Source organism: Cavia porcellus, unplaced genomic scaffold, assembly GCF_034190915.1.
Source record: "Cavia porcellus strain 051 isolate PalLab524CR breed Dunkin Hartley unplaced genomic scaffold, mCavPor4.1 scaffold_19, whole genome shotgun sequence".
Taxonomy (NCBI): Eukaryota; Metazoa; Chordata; class Mammalia; order Rodentia; family Caviidae; genus Cavia; species Cavia porcellus.
In genome coordinates, this window is record NW_026947502.1 from 41474004 (window position 1) to 41492641 (window position 18638).

Consider the following 18638-nt stretch of genomic DNA (forward strand, 5'->3'; position numbering starts at 1 on the left):
TTACCTGACAGCCCTATAATAAAGGAAGTGCTGGTTTGCTAAATCAAGTGGTGTCAGTGATAGAAAAGTTTGGTGTTCACCTTTGTGTCCTTCAAAGGGCAAAAGACATATCCTTGTCTCTTATTGGTGGATATTATCCCTTAAAATCTATAGATATCAACCCCAAAATATAAAAAGAATTAGAAATTATATTTCAAATATCTTTTTCATCTAATATATTTGAAATACTTCATTTTTTTCAAAGAGAAAATTCAACTTCTCTAAGGAAGCACTCTCAAACTTGAACTGCCCCTTCCAAATCATGATTTAAATAGTCAGTTTTAAACAATTATCAAACCTGTTAATGAATACTCAAAAATCATCCTATGAGAACCATTATGAAGATTTCTGGCTGGAGCACACCAGCTAGCCTAGAAACCTTCAATATTTCCTCATGACAGTTTTCCATTTTTTTGAGGGTTTTCGATTTTCTCTCAGTTCTTTTCTGTACTCTTTTTTGATACTGTTGTTAAATTTTAAATATCTAATGGAAGTATAATTCATTACATATTACATGTTCTATAGCTGTCATATAGTCATTGCAGCAGAAATGCAATTTTTAAAGCATATTCTCCCCCTTATAGTTACTACATAGTTATAATACATCAGGGACTGAAAATGTATATTAATTTATGTATAGAAAGTGTATAATATCTATAATATATGTCATATTCTTTATAGCAATCTTTTACTAACTCCTCAATACTATTTTAAATCCCCATATATATTTAATATTTTAATACATTAAAGAAGCTTAGAGATTAGACTAGATAGATTAGATAGACAATTCAAAAACACCAGGTGGTAACTGGCCAATGTGATAGAGACCACATAAAGTCCATGTTTTCACATGCTCTCCATGTTTTCACATGTTCTCCCTACTCCTTTAAATAATGCTCTGTAGTAGACACCATTCCAAAAAGTTACTCCCATTTGGCAAAGGGGAGGAAACCCAAATAGTCTCTTCCTAGTCTGCACGGCATAATGGCAAGCATTTGGCACAACTGTGGTCAGAGAAGCTTAGGTCTGTGGAGACTTTTGGAAAAATCTGTTTTGTTGATCAAAGACATCAAGCTGAGCCAATCTTATTCCTCCTGAGATCACAGAGTTGATGAAAGGAGATATAACCCTGTGCTCTCTCCACAAGGGAAAGGCCAGCCAACTTAAAGAAAATGCCTCTCAAGCCTGATATTGATTGTTGGGCTTCTGAGACAAGAAGGGCAGAACCTGTCTTCTAGGCAAAGGTAAAGCTACTTCTTTAGCTACAGTCTGTTAAGGTGTAAATTCCCCTTTAATATAGATGATTTAGATGTTAGTAATTCTCAATAGGTTCAAATTTGGCCATTATGTATTGGAGGTAGAAGATGAGGGCATGGCAAGATGGCTGAAAAATCAGGCATGTTTTCTCAGTCCTGGAGATCTGTCAAATCACAGCTGCGATTAGGTGCAATTTGTCAGTTCTAGAGATCTTTCAAGTCACAGCTCTGGGCATCTTTGTGATCCTTTTTGAAACAGCCTCTACTTGTCACCAGAAAAAGATATGAAAGACAGTGGCCATTAGCCTCAGGGCTGCTGGAGCCCTTCCACTAGTCTACCCTGCACTCTGTGGAGGCAAATTATTATTATTATTACTACTACTACTACTTTAACTGACCCCACATTAATCTGAAGAGAACACTTCTTTTCCTTTAAACTTTCCTTTAATATCTTTAAAAAGTGTAAACTCTCTACCTTCTTCTGTCATCCTCTCCAGATCTTTGAACAGGACAGAAGAGCCTGGAAGGACTGCTGACACCAGTGTCTGATAACACACTGGATGTGAATACTTCGGCGCTCATAAGTGGATATCACCATCCTTTAACCTTCAAAATCATTCTGTGTGCTAAGGGCCCAAACCCATCTGTCAAAGCCACAGCTCAAAAAAGCCTGGAAGTTCATGTCAAGGTTGCATAAAGCCAGTGGCAAAATTAGGACTCAAATCTCTGTTTTTGGAATCTGGATTTCAGGCTTCTTGTGCTTAATATGCAGAAATATTGATATGATACTGAGGTAACAGTTTGTTTTCATTTTTAAAGTATGCATTTAACTGAAATTTACAGGTTTTCAGAAATGAACAATCACAAGGAAGTTTCACTCATCCTGAAAGTCATAGTGTTTGAATTTCTGAGGACATTAAGTTGGTTTATGGATTTTCATTTTTATGCAGAGCAAATTGTGTTTTCTGCCATGGAGAAATGATGTGTTGCAAAGACTGAAATTCAAAGAACATTTAAAAATCATGGAAATACAAAGAATGCTATATTGTAAAATACATCAACAAACATGATGATAATGGTCACATCTCACATGGGCCAATAAGGGAATATGTGATGCTGGAGAATTTAAAAAATGTGCTTTATTCTCAATTTATAATATGTGGTGGCTAGCAATCCTTCTTCATACAGAGTCTTTCAGCAGAGGAAAATAAAAATAAGTTGTCATGTTAAAAAGTATTTCAGAAAAGGAAAAATATTTGGCAAAGGGTAGCATAACAACACTCTGTAGAAAAGCATCACAAAGTCAAAGATCTAGGTAACTGCTCATTTGCCCACAGTCTTAATAGATAAATCTCTCCAGGCTCTGAAAAGATAATGAGCATGTCAATTATTTTTGAGGAGAATGGGGGTAGGACAAGAAATGGCTGTTGTTCACAGATGTAATAATGAGAAGCAGAACAAATCAGAAATGTCATTCTCAAGCAGAGGCTCTTATCTGAGCAAAGAGATGTTAATCACAGGTGATTCTTGCCAATGACTCCCAAATCACCAAAGTCACTGTTCATTAGCAGTTCAAGCGTGATGCTCTCAGATAAACTCTGATATAAACGAGGTGACACAAAAAGATTTGCAGCAGCCATAAATCTTTTGATTTCTGTCATCTTTTGTCTGTATAGGCAGAGAACACACATCTATTTGAAGTAATTCAAGTAGATGCCAGAGGTCCAGGAAGATAACACTGATTCATGACCATGTGCTGCTGTGCAGTAGATCTTTTGACATAATTGTAACTGCTATTTACTTTGTACATTAAGAATAATTTCCAGTACAAAACCAGAATTTGAATTCTCTTTATGTTGATTCAAGTTTTACAGCAAGTTAACACAGGAATATTGATAGCATCAGCGAGTGATTTGTTTTTTCAGTTGATGCTTATGTTGAGGCTTTAAGTTGAATTTTTTATTTAAAAATAGGAGAATCCATAAAAATGTTGAAGGAAGAAAACAACAAATGTCCTCTAGATAGGTTCATTAAAACATTAACAGTTACCGCATCCTTTATTTCCCTGTCTTTCTTCCTTCATTCTTCTCTTCCTCCCTTCCTTTCTTGCTAGTCTTGTTGAATAATAATATATACATTCTTATATAAAGTATGTGTTGAACAGTCGAAAGTTACTGAAACCATGACAATTTCATTCCTCTCTGGAATATTTTCTAAGAATTAAGGTTTTCTATAGAACTCCAATATTGCTTTCACATGTCCACACTGAAATTTTGTTAGTGATTCAAAACTTTAAAAAAATCATCTGTGAGCTAGCTATGGTGATGTGCATGGTGGTGCACATGTAGTCCCAGGACTCTGGACGGTGAGACAGGAGGACTGCTGCAAGTTGGAGGCCAGCTTGGGCTGCAGTGAGCTCAAGGACAAACAAAACCATCTTTCAATCTAAAATGAATAAAAGTTCACATATTGTACTGAAGAATCTAAAACATCTTTCTTACATCATGCCCCACATTCAATGTGTACTTATTCTTTGTGATTAGATTCAGGTTATTTTAGCAAAAGATTACAGAGATGAATTGGAAGTGAGTAGCTCATATTGTGTTATTATCTATTCTAAATGTTATTTTAAAAGATTTTATTTGTGCATGCTTTCAGTTCATGTAGTTTATATTCATTTGGGGAAGTGGTTACATGTATATATTACAGCTTGTTTCTTTTTTCTTAATTCTCTTCCCCTTGTTTTTCTCTGCCTCCTTTTTTCCTCCTCCAATTCCCCATTCTTGTTGATGTTATTAATCACAGCACATGTTATGGCATGTAATGTTTGCATTAGTTGAGGTTATTAGGTTCCTGTATAAAGTATATTTTTATTGTACTTATTTCTCCTTCCTCTCCTTCTCATCCCTTGCCCTGTTCCCTTGTACCTCTTCCCTATTGGAAGAGATTCATCCCTTTGTCCACTTCTACCCATCCTTTATTATTTTTTTGTTTGTACTTTGTCTAACTCAAATGAGAGACACCATATGGTATTTATGCTTGTGTGCCTGGCTTATTTCATGCAACATTATATTTTCCAGGTGCAACCATTTTCCTACAAATTTGTCATTTTCTGTAATCAAATAGTATTCCAATATATAGAGATACCACTTTTTCTTTATCTAGTCACGTGTTGATGGGTATATAGGCTGCTTCCAAGAATATTAAGAATTTTGCTGCTATAAACATTAGTATGCATATATCACTATAGTATGATGTCTTAAGCTCTTTGGGAAAGATACCTGGAAGGGAGATGGCTGGGTTATATGGAATTTCTAATTTCAGTTCTTCGAGAAATGTTCACACAGATTTATATTATGGTTGCACTAGATCATATTCCTACCAATAGTGTAGGAAGGTTCCTTTTGTGCCATACCTCACAGTATTTGCAATTATTTGATTTCTTGATTGTTATTATTTCTAGATTAAGATGGACTCTTAGTATTACTTTAATTTTCATATTTCTCTAATGACCAAAAAATGTTGAACATTTTTTCATAGAGTATGTGTTAATCATTTATGTCTGTTCATTTTTCATGCCTCTTTGTGGTGAGTCTTTTAGTTGGTTTAATCTTTTTGGGTCCTTTATATATTCTAGATATTATTGATGTCTGAGGAGGAGCTGGCAAAATTTTTTTCTTATTCTGTATTTTGTCTTTTTACGCTACTAATTGTTTGTTTTGCTGTAAGAAGCTTTTTAGTCCGATATAATCTCATCTAAATACTTATTTTCTTTGACAATTAAAATTCATAATCTTTAGGGTAATACTTTTAGTCAAAGTGAGTATCTTGTTTCTCCAAAAGCATTTTGCTCAAAAGTTTTGTATTGATTGATGATGTCAGTCTGAATCACATTTGCTTACTGTTATAGTTTGTGTCTAGATGTCCTCCAAAACTTCATGCATTCATAGGTGGGGCTTTTCAGAGATGGCTGGATCTAAGGTTTGTGATGCTGGAGTCAGGGATGTGATGCTGGAATTGATTCATGGTGTGATGGTCGGATTAAGAATGTAACTGCTACATGCCCGAAGGGTGGGAACTCTTGAAAATATATGAGACAGAAAGAGGGCGGGAAACACTTTGGCTTGCTGTTTAATTACTTTGCTGTTTGTTTCCTTCTCTGTGGCGCCCCTCTGCCATGTGCCACCTTGCCTTTGAGCCAGCCAACTATGAACAAAACCATTATAAACTGTGAGCCAAATAAACCCTTCTCCCTTAATTTTGGGTATCAGGTATTTTGTCTCAGCGATAAGAAAAGTAACTAAGCCTGTTACGAATTGGCATTGTAAAACAATGATCTTTTTACTATGTTTATTAATAAATGATCTTCTATAAGGTACTTTGCTTTTATTTCTTTGATCTATCTCTTTCTTCTCTGTATTATTATAGATTTATATTCAAATGTGACACAATCCATTTCCATCATTATTCTTTTTAATGCTCAAATTGTCCTATTATGGCAGCTGGAGGACTTTTCATTGTGGCAGCTGTTATTCCTTTGACATGACTCGGTTAGTCTTTCAGAACTATCTTGCTTTAGGACACGACAAAATATTCCAGATTTACCTTGTATCTTTCTTGCCGTGGACTTGCAGTGTGCCCTTTCTCCAAGAAACTCACATGTCTTTCAGTATAATACCACCTGTCTGTGCTGCAGCCTCTCCGAGTCAGCAGGATATCCAATATTTACCTGAACCATGAAGACTGACAATGGGTACCCAGAGGGCTTGGGAAGTTTACTGCTTATGCAGGAGGCTCTGGGGGGAAGTATGCTGGCCTCAGAAGCAGGTCTGAGGACAACCCCAGTGAGCAGGGAGAGGAGGCTGATTTGGGTACAGTGGTTCAGGGTGAGACGGGTGTAAGCCTTGCTGTGTAAGATGTGTGTGATTTGAATTTCTCACCAGAACCAAAGGAAAAAAACACCCGGGGTGTCTAGGTCTGTGTACAAATGGGCAAAAGAGGAGAGGGACAGATGAGAGATGTCAGCAAAACTTGCAGAGGTTCACTCTTCCTTGAACGTTGCTGAGTTGGCTGTGTTTGCGATTCTCCTTGTGAGCCCGGAGACGGTCAGCCAGCCCTTTGCACCTGCTCTTCCTCCCATGGGGTAAGTTTGCAGGGAGCCTGGTGAACCCTGGGGGAAGCCCTGGAATGACAGCGCTACCCAGAACGCACTGCTTCCCCAAGGTACCTGGCACTGTCAGGCTGTTCCCAAATCAATGACAGACAGGATCATCATTTTATATTCTGCTTATGAAATAGATTTTAGAAAGGCTCTGTGATTTCCTAATGCAGAGGCTCGTCGGAGAGTGAAAGGATTTTAAACTTCTTTCTCAATAAGGAATTAAGACCATGTTCAGAGCTTTTCATGTTTCAGATGAAATGTTAGATTATAGAAGCTCATCACTAAATTTAATTAACTAAATTAGTAACTACATGTAAGTTCTTAGAAGACAAAGCTGCAGATCTTTGTCAAACAAATGATGACAGTAATAACAGTAGCTAACACTTATCGAGTATCGTTTAAATTTCAGGAACTCTTCCAAACGTATTACAGACATCCTCACAAGGGTTCTCTGGGTTAAATATTTACATTATCCCCCATTTTCTACAAGAAACATAAAACCCAGGTGGAGCAATGTGAACAGCCTCCCACAGTGGACAACTGAAGGAGAGCTGAAATATGATGCAACTAGACAGCCCTGAGCATTAAACATTTTAAAGTTACATTTAAATTCTAAAAACAGCACACGGATTAAAAGACCCTAAAGAATAGGAAATGACAAACTGATTTTAATCCAGTCAGGATAAACTGTTGCTCTGTTGTGTTTAATTCTTACCTCAGAATATTAGACATAAACATCCTTGAAAGCAAGTAGCCAAGTGACTAAACATGGTAGGAAAATTGTTTGGAGTTTTCCAGTTTGAGGTTCACATCAACAATTTGGAATCCAGTCACGTATGCTCTAGGGTTTTTTAAAAGACAATTTTCTCTTGCTGAAATTCAGATGTAGTTACATAGAGAAATACTAGAGGTATTGATTTCAAAACTAGTCATAGATTTTGATGGATCAAAAATTGTGCTCAAGCACTTTTTTTTTTTTGTACTGGGGATCAAAATCAGGACCTTGCACCTGCCTGGCTGGCACTTAGGCCGCTGAGCTATATCTCCAGCCCTTGCTTTTTAACGTTCAGCTTTACAATATAACATGTACCATACAGTATTATATGTTCCATGATTTATATTTTTCAGGGCAGTCGCACATCTGTTTCATTTAATTTCTTCATTAACTCAATGCTAGTGAGAGAAAACTATGCACACACCGAGAGTAAATACCTTGTGTGACCTAACAGTGTGCATATGAAGTGGGGGAATAAGTCGAATGCCTTTACCAACTCCTTTTTCTCATTTGGCCTCCAGTTCACTCACTGCCATTTCTCTGGCACCTTGCTGAGCCTTGGATACTTGGCAGAATGTACCCATCCAGGCCACCTCTCATGTTCTCTGCTCCCAGGCTTTTCGGCTCTTGATGCTTGGTCTATTCTGGGCCACCTACCGATACCAATGGAATCCCTGTAGACCTGCAGGAAACAGGAACTGGAGGGTGCACACCCTTGGCTTCTCAGCCCCTGGAGAACGATTCTGAGGCACATTCTGTACAATGCCTGTGGGACATGACAGCATGGACTCCCTGCTGCTCCTGGTCATGTTACTTTAGGTGCATTGACTTGTAGTCATTCATAGTTAATATTTAAATTAAGACAAGTTTTATTTCATTGTAGCTATTCTTCAAGTCCTTATCAAAGGGAAAAATGTAAGCCAAATCAGTTAAGAAACTAACAGTGATGATTAATGTTGGCAGTCGAATTACAAGCTAATATAGCACATGAATTAAAAGTACACATTCTTTAGACAAAGGCACCTGGATTTGACATTAGTTGAGACACTGTGAGAATGTACCTTGAGTTTTGAGCCTCAACTATTAAATAATAATATTAATAGAAATAACAATGACCAGCATGCTTTGAGCATTTCCACATACAGACTCCATTCTAATTTGTGTATATTAACCTGTCAATCTATCAATCTTCTTCATAGCCTTATGAAATATGCACTATTATTAACATTGTCACTATTTTACAGATGAAGCAACTGGGGACAGGGATACAAAAATGTTTCTCTGTCCAAAGCCACAGAGCCAGTCACTGGCATTTGAGAGATTTCAGCCTACATAATCAAGCCGTATGGGTCGCCTGTTTAAAATCTTAGTTTCCCTTTACCTCATCTAATTGTAATAATAAAGCTAAAGTTTCAGTACTGTGTCTGGTAGGAAGGAAGTACTTGTAAACAGTAGCAAAAAACAAATCCCAAATGAAAAATGAAATTTAATTCTGATAAAAATTGGCAATGAATGTTCTTTTGCAAACCATTTATCTTGGTTTGTATAGTTTATTTTTTTGCTGAGTCCTTCTTGCATTAAAATGCTACTGCCCTTCCATCACTTTGATTTGCTGATTCTTTATCTTTCTCTTGTTCCTGGTCCCTAATTATCTTCTTCAACTTCTCCCATTTCTCCCTTTCAAACCTCATTTTTCTCAATTGTAAGGCCATTGACAGATCAGCGTGAGAAACAACAGAGATAGTTTATTTTCATGAGATTCCCTTCAGAATTTTATTAGAACAAATGCTTTTGTGATATTTGGGACAAGGTATCTCAGAATACTTCAACAGATATAATCAGTATTTGTCAGATACCTCAATACATAAAAGAGATTTCTTTGTTCTAGAGGGGTCAACAACAGGGCTTTTCTGCTGTGAGGCCACCTATGCAGCCTGAGGCACAGGACAGAACAGCAAGAAAGTTAAACAAACAATTTCTCTGCTTTGTCAATAAGAAATCTTCTTATTTTTAATAGTCTAACTGCCAACCGGTTCACTTTAATCTTTCCTGCAAAGATAACCACTGAATATAATTTGCATATGCAAAAATTCACAAAGAGATTTTTGAATTAAGGCACCTGATCACTTCACTGATTCCACAACATCTAGGAAATGTCTAACTACAGCCTAGACTAGTTAGTGTGGGGGAATAGTCCATCTAAGATACTCTGTACTCACAAATAGCTCCACAGTGCCTGTACTTTATTTCTTTGGACCATACTGAATTATTCTGTGTTCTAGGAAAGTAAACTCAGTGATGCCTTGCTCCTTCATGGAGATAAATATGAATTAAATTAGGCATTTTCCATCAAGAAATATACCTAAGATTTAGTATTTTCTACTTAAAGATCTCTTTAAGGTGATTGGCATCCAGTGTTTGTATTTTCACTCCTGTGGTTATTTGCTCTAATTTCTGAATGGGGGCTAGTTAAAAACAAAATGATGTACATACCAAGAGATCTTAATGTATACTCATTTCACACTGAAATATGCTGAATAATTTGCAAATTGTTTGCTTTTCTAGTCACTGATTATTTTAAAAAAATAATTAAAGTAAAAGCAAAACTTTCAGGGACTGTAGGAATCACTGTATACCATATGTCTATAAATTCATACAATTTTGAAGTGTACATCTCCTGCAACCTAGGAAATATTATTCTCACAGTAAATACCAGTGTGACTCAAAAGTAATCATATGAATTTTCTACAATTTTAACACATATTTTCTAGTTTATTTAACTCACATGTATGTCCTTATATTAAATATTGTGAAATATATTTAATTTTGTGCTTTCTATCTTTATCAACTGAAGTTTTTCTATAATTTAAAATAGTATAATGAAATGAAATTTTTAAGGAAGGAGAACATTTAGCTCCACTTGTACAGTGTTAGTGCAGAAGTGAAAAAAAATTATTATCAGTCCTTTCTTGCTTGTTTGAAGTGACTCTTCACTTTTGGCTGATGGTTATATTTCTAAATAAATCTCACACTCTCTGATTAGAGAGAAAAACACAGAGCTTTCCTCACATTCAAATAAACAATCTCCTCACTTGGCACCACCAAAGTCATCACAGAAGTCATTCCAAAGCCTATTAAATTATTCATACCTATCCCATCATACCTAGCCCAGAACCATTAAATTAATTACAGAAGCTTTGCGGTCCTCAAGTTCTCCCATCTCTGAGGACATGCTAATGCATTTTACCACACTATTTTACAGAGTGTTCATACATTTCAGAATGCACCTAAGAGAACTCAAAATGTCCTCTTCTGTGATCCTGTAAATTAATCAAAATAACTGCTCTTGGGGGTAAAAGAGAGTTTTACATGAGAAGAGAAGCACTTGGTAAAACTCCAGCTTAGAGTGCTGCCATCCTTTACTCATGGGAAATTCAATTTACAGAGTTCAAAAACAAAGAACCCAATTCAAGATGGCAACGAGTTTCAGGCAAGTCTGACCAAAAGAAGCACTGGTAGTGGAGCTAAGTGGGTGTTTAGAAGAGCAATTGAAATTTGCAGTCAGAGATCAGGTCCCAGCGGAAGAGGCTGGGGAGTGGATGCAGTAAGCAGTCAACACGGAGCACACCTGTGGCCAGGTGTGACCCATTCTCACAGCTCCGGACTGACCATGGCGGCAGTGCTGGCAGAGGATGCTCAGGAGAGATGAAAGCTTTCCTTCCTGAAGCTTGGATGGTTATCTATAGTTGGGTACTGACCTGAATCATTTTGGGCTGCTGAAAGGCTTGCAGCTACCAAGTGAGAGTGGCACTTTTGTACATGTATTTCTCAGTTCTAGAATGCTATTCTTTTAAAGGAGCATTCTAATCAGAGCTTGCAGTAAGCTCAGAGCAGGGAGACTTACTGAGCACCCACGAGTGGTTCTTGTATATATTCATTTAGCACTGACCCTAGCAGTCTGCGTCATCCCACCCCAACACCCCATCACTCACAGTCACATTAGTAGGAACCATTCCCACTATTACCATAAATTACTCAAAATTGAATTTCAGCTTCAGAATGGTTTTAGAAGGTGTCTAAGCTGCTAGTGCTTCTCAAACTTTAATGTGCATACAAATTTCTTGAGAGATCTCATTTAGATTCTGTGCATCTAAGGTGAGCTCTAAGAGTTTGCATAGCTAAAGGTTCTTATGTGGGATAAAATTCTTTCTGGATATCGGCTACTCCAAGGACATAAGATGACATAGTAGGAAAACTCCTTAGTTTATCGATCTCACATAGATGATGCACTCAGTTTTTAAACAGCCTTTTCTCTGTGGTCAGCATTGCCTATTTAGCACCAGAGGATGAGAAATGGATAATTCTAGAGGGACAGTTTTGTCACAGTGTGCTACTGGGTACAGACAGGAAGGATAATAGCACATAACAAACATTTCCTCATTCCTGTTAGAATATAGACAGCTATGAACAAGGCGTACAGGAAAAACAATTTCACTGTTTCTCAAAAAATTTAAGCTGCTACACATATGTGTTAATGACACAGAAAAAAGAAGAGCAAATGAAAGCAAAAGAAAATTCAAAAGGAAGACCAGGAAGAACACACCAATGAATACAATCATGAACAATAAGCAGTAGAGAGAGCAATGTGGGTCAAACTGAGGTAAAGGAAAACAATACTTAAAACATCTGCTTTATAAACTTTCTTGCTATTCTTTCAGTGGAAAAAACAGCTCAATTTCAGAAAAGACAGAGATGAAAGAAAAAATGTGGATATGAGTTGCGGGGAAATGTGAAGGTGTTGCTGTAACTAGTTAAATAGCAACCTATATAACTATGCATTATATTAACATGACTTATTGGCAGTGTCTTAACTTCTAGCATTCTAAAATAGGTGTATGAAGGCACATACTTGTGTTTTCTGAAATGAGATTATTATGGAATGCTTTAATAATGTAAACAGAGGCCCAAAGAAGTCTTTAACAACATTAAATAAAGAAGAAATATACAATTTTGTTAAAGTTCTGAACAGAAGCCCGAAGGCACTGGAAGAAAATATAATTTGATAATATCAAGGTGAAGATGTCTAGTTTTCATAGTTACTTACTCAAATACCCAAATCTTAATGTTAAATTGCACAAATATTCACTGTGCCTCAAAAGATCACTAAAAAGTACATAAAAAATAACCCTTTTGCCATGATTTCCATAATCCTGGATATCATTCCAGGATACACATTGATGGAAACCATGAAAAGAATTACTACTTTCAGTTATAATGCCCAGCTTTAATTTTCATAAGAATGACTAAAGAATTATTCTAATAGCTAATAAAATTGGATAATCTGCTGAATTCAGAATAATTTTGTTTCAGTGTATACCATTATTTGAATAGTCAGTACAAAATCTCATATTAATATTCATTTTATAAGAAATAATAACAATAAAATTATGTTTTAAATTTTGGTAATGATACTTCTCAATCATGGAATCATATCTCTATTAATCTTTCATTTTATCTGGTTATAAAACCATGTCAAAGGGCTTGCAAAGACATGCTGTTTTGTATAATGAGGTTATTACTGAATGCCTCAGTTATACAAAATAAAAGCTAACTGAGGTTTTTAACAACACTAAAATAAAGAAGAAACTAACATAATTTTATTAAAGTGCTAAACATGTCTGCTTTGTTTCCATAAAAATCTGCATTGGAAGCCTCATAACTCTTACCTCTTTCTCCTATCTTTTCTGGAAAAAAAAAAATCCCTAAAACAACAACAGAAAAAGCAAAGAACAAAACCAGGCTTGCCAGCTTTGCCATGAGTAACTAGACCTTAAAGATGTTTCAGAACTCAAATAAACCCTTCTTTCTTAGGCATGTCGGAATTGAGCTCTGATGTGTTACACAGGCCTTTGGCTAGGTAGAAAAAATAAATTTGGGGCTGCGCAGGTCCTTCCTAATAAATTGACACCAACTAATCTCAATGAACAGCCTTTAAACCAGAAAATTAGATACTAGAACAGCATCTGATATAGCAGGAATTCTTCTATTTATGTTTAAAGGAAACAGTCAACAAGGCTGAGTTCACATTTGAAGCATCATCTCAGTGATAAAGGCATAAATTACTTCAGCCTCATGCCAGGGCTGGTATGAAACCAGTGCTCTTAAAATACATCACCCTTCCCCTTTTCCCAGAGGAAAGGAGAGAAGAGAAACAAAGGAAAAAACAACAACAAAACAAAACAAAACAAAACAAAAGGGAGGAAAGGAGGAAGGAAATAAGGAAAAATGAGAGAAAGGAAGAAAATAGAGGGAGGGATTAATGTGAGAATGAGAGTGGTAACTCCAGGCGCCTTTGCAGAATACCAAGGCTTTATGAACATGTTTAGAAATCATCCTTCCCCAGGATAGAAGAACTTGGTTGAGAGATTAAGGGTAAAGAATGGAGAGAGGAATAGGAAGACAGAATAATGAAGTTAGGAATGAAAGACTGGAAATAGAACTGAAAGAACAAGGAAGAATCTGAGATGCCTGGAGACTTTAATATGTTTATTCTGCTGAGCTTTTAAATTTAGCTGTTTTGGCAGACAGACTCATTCAGATAAACATAGTTGACAGTTATTTTGATACCATAAAGAGATAGTTTGCGTTAGTCCAACAAAGTGTCAGAATACAAGTCAGAATATATTTGTTTGAATAAACTTTTATAAAATTCACAAAGAAAGAAGTTATTGATAGTCAATGGAAATTTATAGTCAATTCTTAAGTATTAATATGAAAATAGCATAATTGAAGTTGTTTTAAAGCAGAATTTACCTATCATCCAACTAAGTTTAGATAAGTCACTAAAAGTTAGTTAAAATAATTAAAATGAATATGCCTCCATGACATATATATAATTCCAAAGACCAACAAATCATAATGAAATAATTTACTGATCCAAGAAATGTAAAAATTACCTCTTTGTGTACTGATAGGTCTTGTAAGTAAGAGGAGAGTGATGGCTGAGATCCAAAATGTTCTCCAAAAGGCTTGCAGTGTTGAGGGTCTGCTTGACAGCTGATAGGCTTTAGGAACTGGTGAGATCATGATGGCTTTAACCTCACTGATGGATTAACCCTTTGATGAAGTCTTAGCTCAATGAGCTTGTTGGAAGCAGTTGCCTGATTGAATAAGCCACATTGCTGGAGTACAAATTTTAAGAGTATATTCATCCCCAGCCCCTTTCTGTCTTTGCCTCCTGCTGTGATGAGTTAAGCAGCATGTTTCCATCACACCACTCTGCCAAGATGTTTCTCTCTTTCCACAAGCTTAAAAACTATGGATCTGGTTGGCCACAGATTGGAAACTCTGAAACCAGATCCAGAATAAACCTCTTCTTGTTTGTGACATATAAATCACTTATTTTGTCACAATGAGGAAATCCTGACTAACACAAACAAAGATAAAGAATATTTACCTCAATTGGTCATCCTAGTAACTACCACATGCCTGGTATCTAACCAAGGTCCCTAAATATTTGACGAGCCAAGTTAAAGTTAAATCTCATAAAAGCCAGTTAGTTTTACCCCACCCCCAACCAAGTAGAAAAAGTACACCAAAATAAATCCAGAGAAATCCAAAATAAGTCAGTTAAGCTGAAAAGAGAGGTAAATGAAATATAACAAGAAATATACCAGAGGCCACTAAAAGGCTAGTGCTTTGACAGCTTGCTAAAATGAACAAAATTTTGGGAAAATCTATCAAGTTAAAGGCAAAGAGACCCAAAATACTACAGATGAAGAATATATAATTATAAATGGAGATTTAAAAAGGAGCAAAAGGAAATCTTCAGCTATGTGTAATTAACATATATACAGAAAATGACATATTTTTAGAAAAATACAATGCACTAATATTGAAACAGTCTTATTATTAAAGAGATTGATGTAATTGTTCTAAATTTCCCCCATTCACTCACGGTCTGTATCACAAAAGAAAACATACCAGGTCTAGATGGCCTCATAAATGAGTTCTATGAAGTTTCAAAAGACAGGTTACCATAATCCTTTGCAAATTTTTCTAAAAATATCTTGCAAAGAATTACTGTTTGATTCATGTTATGGAACCAATACATTCTGATATCAAATTAAGAAAGAGACATCATTAAAAAACATAAATTTTAAAAGAATAGGCCTTGGTATCTTGAATGACCAGTGATGCTGAATATCTCTTCATGTATTTATTTATCATTTGTATTTCTTTATCTGAGAATGTGTACTCATCTCAGATGCCCATTTTTGGCTGTTTTTGAATTCAGGGGGTTTGATGGTTTTCAATTCTTTTACGTTCTTTGAGAGACAGCTGGTTAGAGTTCTTTCCCATTCTGTGGGTTTTCTTTTCACTCTGTTAGTGATTTCTTTTGTAGTGCAAAGACTTTTTAATAAAGTGAGATCCCAGTTGTGGATTCTTTGAAGTACTTCCTGTGTGGTTTGCATATTGTTCATGAACTCTATTTACCCCTTTGTCCTCAAGATTTCTACCCACCTTGTCTTCCAGTGTATTTAGTGTTCCTACTTTAATATTTAGATCAAACTCGCATTTGTAAATATCATATTGTCTTCCTAGTGTAAAAACTGAAAGAGTAATAAGATCCAAAATGTAAAATAGACATTGTGATAATGAAAAGGAAAGAAATTTCTCAAAAGCAAAGAACAATTAGGATTGCAGAAAGGAGAGATGGAAGAAAGGAAAAGATTATATTTCTATATTTATATAAAAGATAGATGACTATACTACTAATCTCTGTCAGTTTATCCAAAAGAACAGTTTGTGCTTTCATAGTTTGATTGTTCATTTTTTGAATGCCTAAATCTTGTAACCTGGAAAATTATTTCAAAAGTAACAATATGCATTATATTATTAGTGTTAATTTTTTTTGAAATTCTGTATTACTTCTAGCCTTTTATCTGGTTGCTTTTTTAAAATAAAAAATAATAAAAAATATAAAATCTAACAGTTTCATCAAAAAAAAAAAAAAAAAAAAAAAAAAAAAAAAAAGAAAGAAAGAAAAGAAAAGAACACATAGACCTGGGGAACACTCATTTCTTAATACCTCTTAGACTCTGCTATCACTGTTTACTAAAAGCCCTCCACAATCACTTTTTCAAGCGCCAGTTGCCTGACCCATACTCATTCACTCCATTTAATAAGTTCTACCAGTAGTTGTAGACTACTCATCCTACCACTTTTTCTCTGATTCTGATTGGTTCCACATGTTCACTTCCTTCATATCTGCCTTAATTTTCATAGCCAGTTCTATAACAACTCCCCAGTGTACACTTTCAAATATTAACCCCTCAACCAAATTTTTCAGTCTGTAATGGATTTGATAAAGTCTCTCTTGGTTCACAATCAAACTTAAGGGGAAAAGCTCTTCGTCACTGGTTACAGAAAGCTTAGCCATAGTTCTTTCTTTTTTTTTTTTAAATTTTATTTAAGAGGAAAAAGAGAAAAACACAAAACAAAACAAAGCGGTGTAAGGTTACACATAATACAGAACTGCAAAACAAAACAAAACAAAACAAAACAAAACATAACAGTAAGAAATCACCTGTTAATAGATTACATATTATCATCTTGGAAATAGTTGCTCAAATCACAGTTTGACCTTCAACTTTAGATTTTATTTGAAAGAGATTTCAACTACTTTTAATAAAGATGGAAAACCAAACCAAACCAAACAGACAAAACCAAACTAAATAAAGAAAATCCCTAGCAAACCTAGAGAATGGTATCTAGCACTGTATATTCATTAATTTTTTAGAGGACACTGCCAAAAACAAACTGCACATAGAAATAAATAGATTCAAAAGAAAGTGAGATCCTAAGGCTATCAAGAAAACCAAATGAAATTTTACTATTTAGAACAGAAATCTATTTTGGACATATTGAGGTGCAAGAGAGAAAGGGGTACAAAGCCCCTAGCTCTGTAGCCACTGCCCAGCCCTCCGTATAGAGTAATATCAGAGTCCAGGAGAGTGTAGCACATTTGGTAATGAGGTTAATTAAAGTTTTAAATTGTGAAGCTTGAGGCAAGAGTAAAGTAACCAAGCATATTTCATCAGGATAAAAATGTTCAGAAGAGATTCACTATAAAAAATAAAGAATGCATAGGAATAAAAAAGAAATAGTTTAAAAAAACTATATTTACTTCTAAAACTTTTTTATATCAAAAGTCTCTACAGAGTGAAAATACAGCTATGGAAAGGAAGAAAATAGTCTCAAAATGTACACCTGATTATGGGTTAATATTAGAAAACATAAATCACTCCTATAAGCCACCAAAAAAACCCAATATGATTCAAAATGAGCAAAATACTTAATGGAACATTTCCTCAAAGAAATACAAACGTGGCCAATAAGCATGTGAAAAAATGCTCATCATCATTAATAAAAACTGCAAATCAAACCAGAATGCAATACCACTTTCAGTGTTAGAGTGACTAGTACCCAAACAACAGAAAGTGATAATTGGCAAAGATACAGAGAAAATGGAAGTGTTGGGCACTTTTGGTGGGAATGAAAAATGGTGAACCACTGTGCAAAACAGCACAGGGGCCCCTCAAAAACCTAAAACTTGAATTGCTGCTGGGGATATAGCACAGCAGCACTGTGTCTGTCTGGGAAGCAAAAGGTTAAGAGTTCAATTTCTGATACAGAAAAATCAAATGACTATATGGTCTAACTATTCTACTTCTATATATTCACCTAAAGAATTAAAAGCAAGTTCTCAGATATTTAGACATCCATGTTCTGGGAACACTATTCACAAAATCAATAGTTTGAAGCCAGTTGGGTATATCAATAAATAAATGAACACAAAAGCCTGCTACAAACATAAACTGGCTTTAAAAGAAAAGAAATTCCAATGTATACTACTGTATAGATGAGTCTTTAGGGACATGCTAAGTGAAAAAAGCCAGTGATAGAAAGAAAAATAGTATATTATTCTACTTATATGAGATACTCAGTGTACTCAGATTCATAGAAACAAAAGATAGAATGGCGATTGCTAGCATCATATTTTCCTGAAAATAAGACCTGGATGGAAAATAATGAATTTGGAGACCAGAGATCAAAATGTCAGCTCTAATCAGCCCATCCTTGCCTTACAGGCCATCACTATTCTCTTGCTTGGTGGCCACTCTGCAAGGCAGGTCATGCAAGGATAAACTGATTGGGGCTGGTAATTTTGATATCTAGATTTCAAGGCTGTTATTTTCTGGCTACATCTTATTTTTTGGAAAAGAGAGGGATTCAGAGAAAGGAGAAATGGAGAGCTATTATGTAAGTGTTTCAATTTTGCAAATGAAAAGAGTTTTGGAAAGGGATAGTTGCACAGCTATATGAATATCCTTAATACCACTAA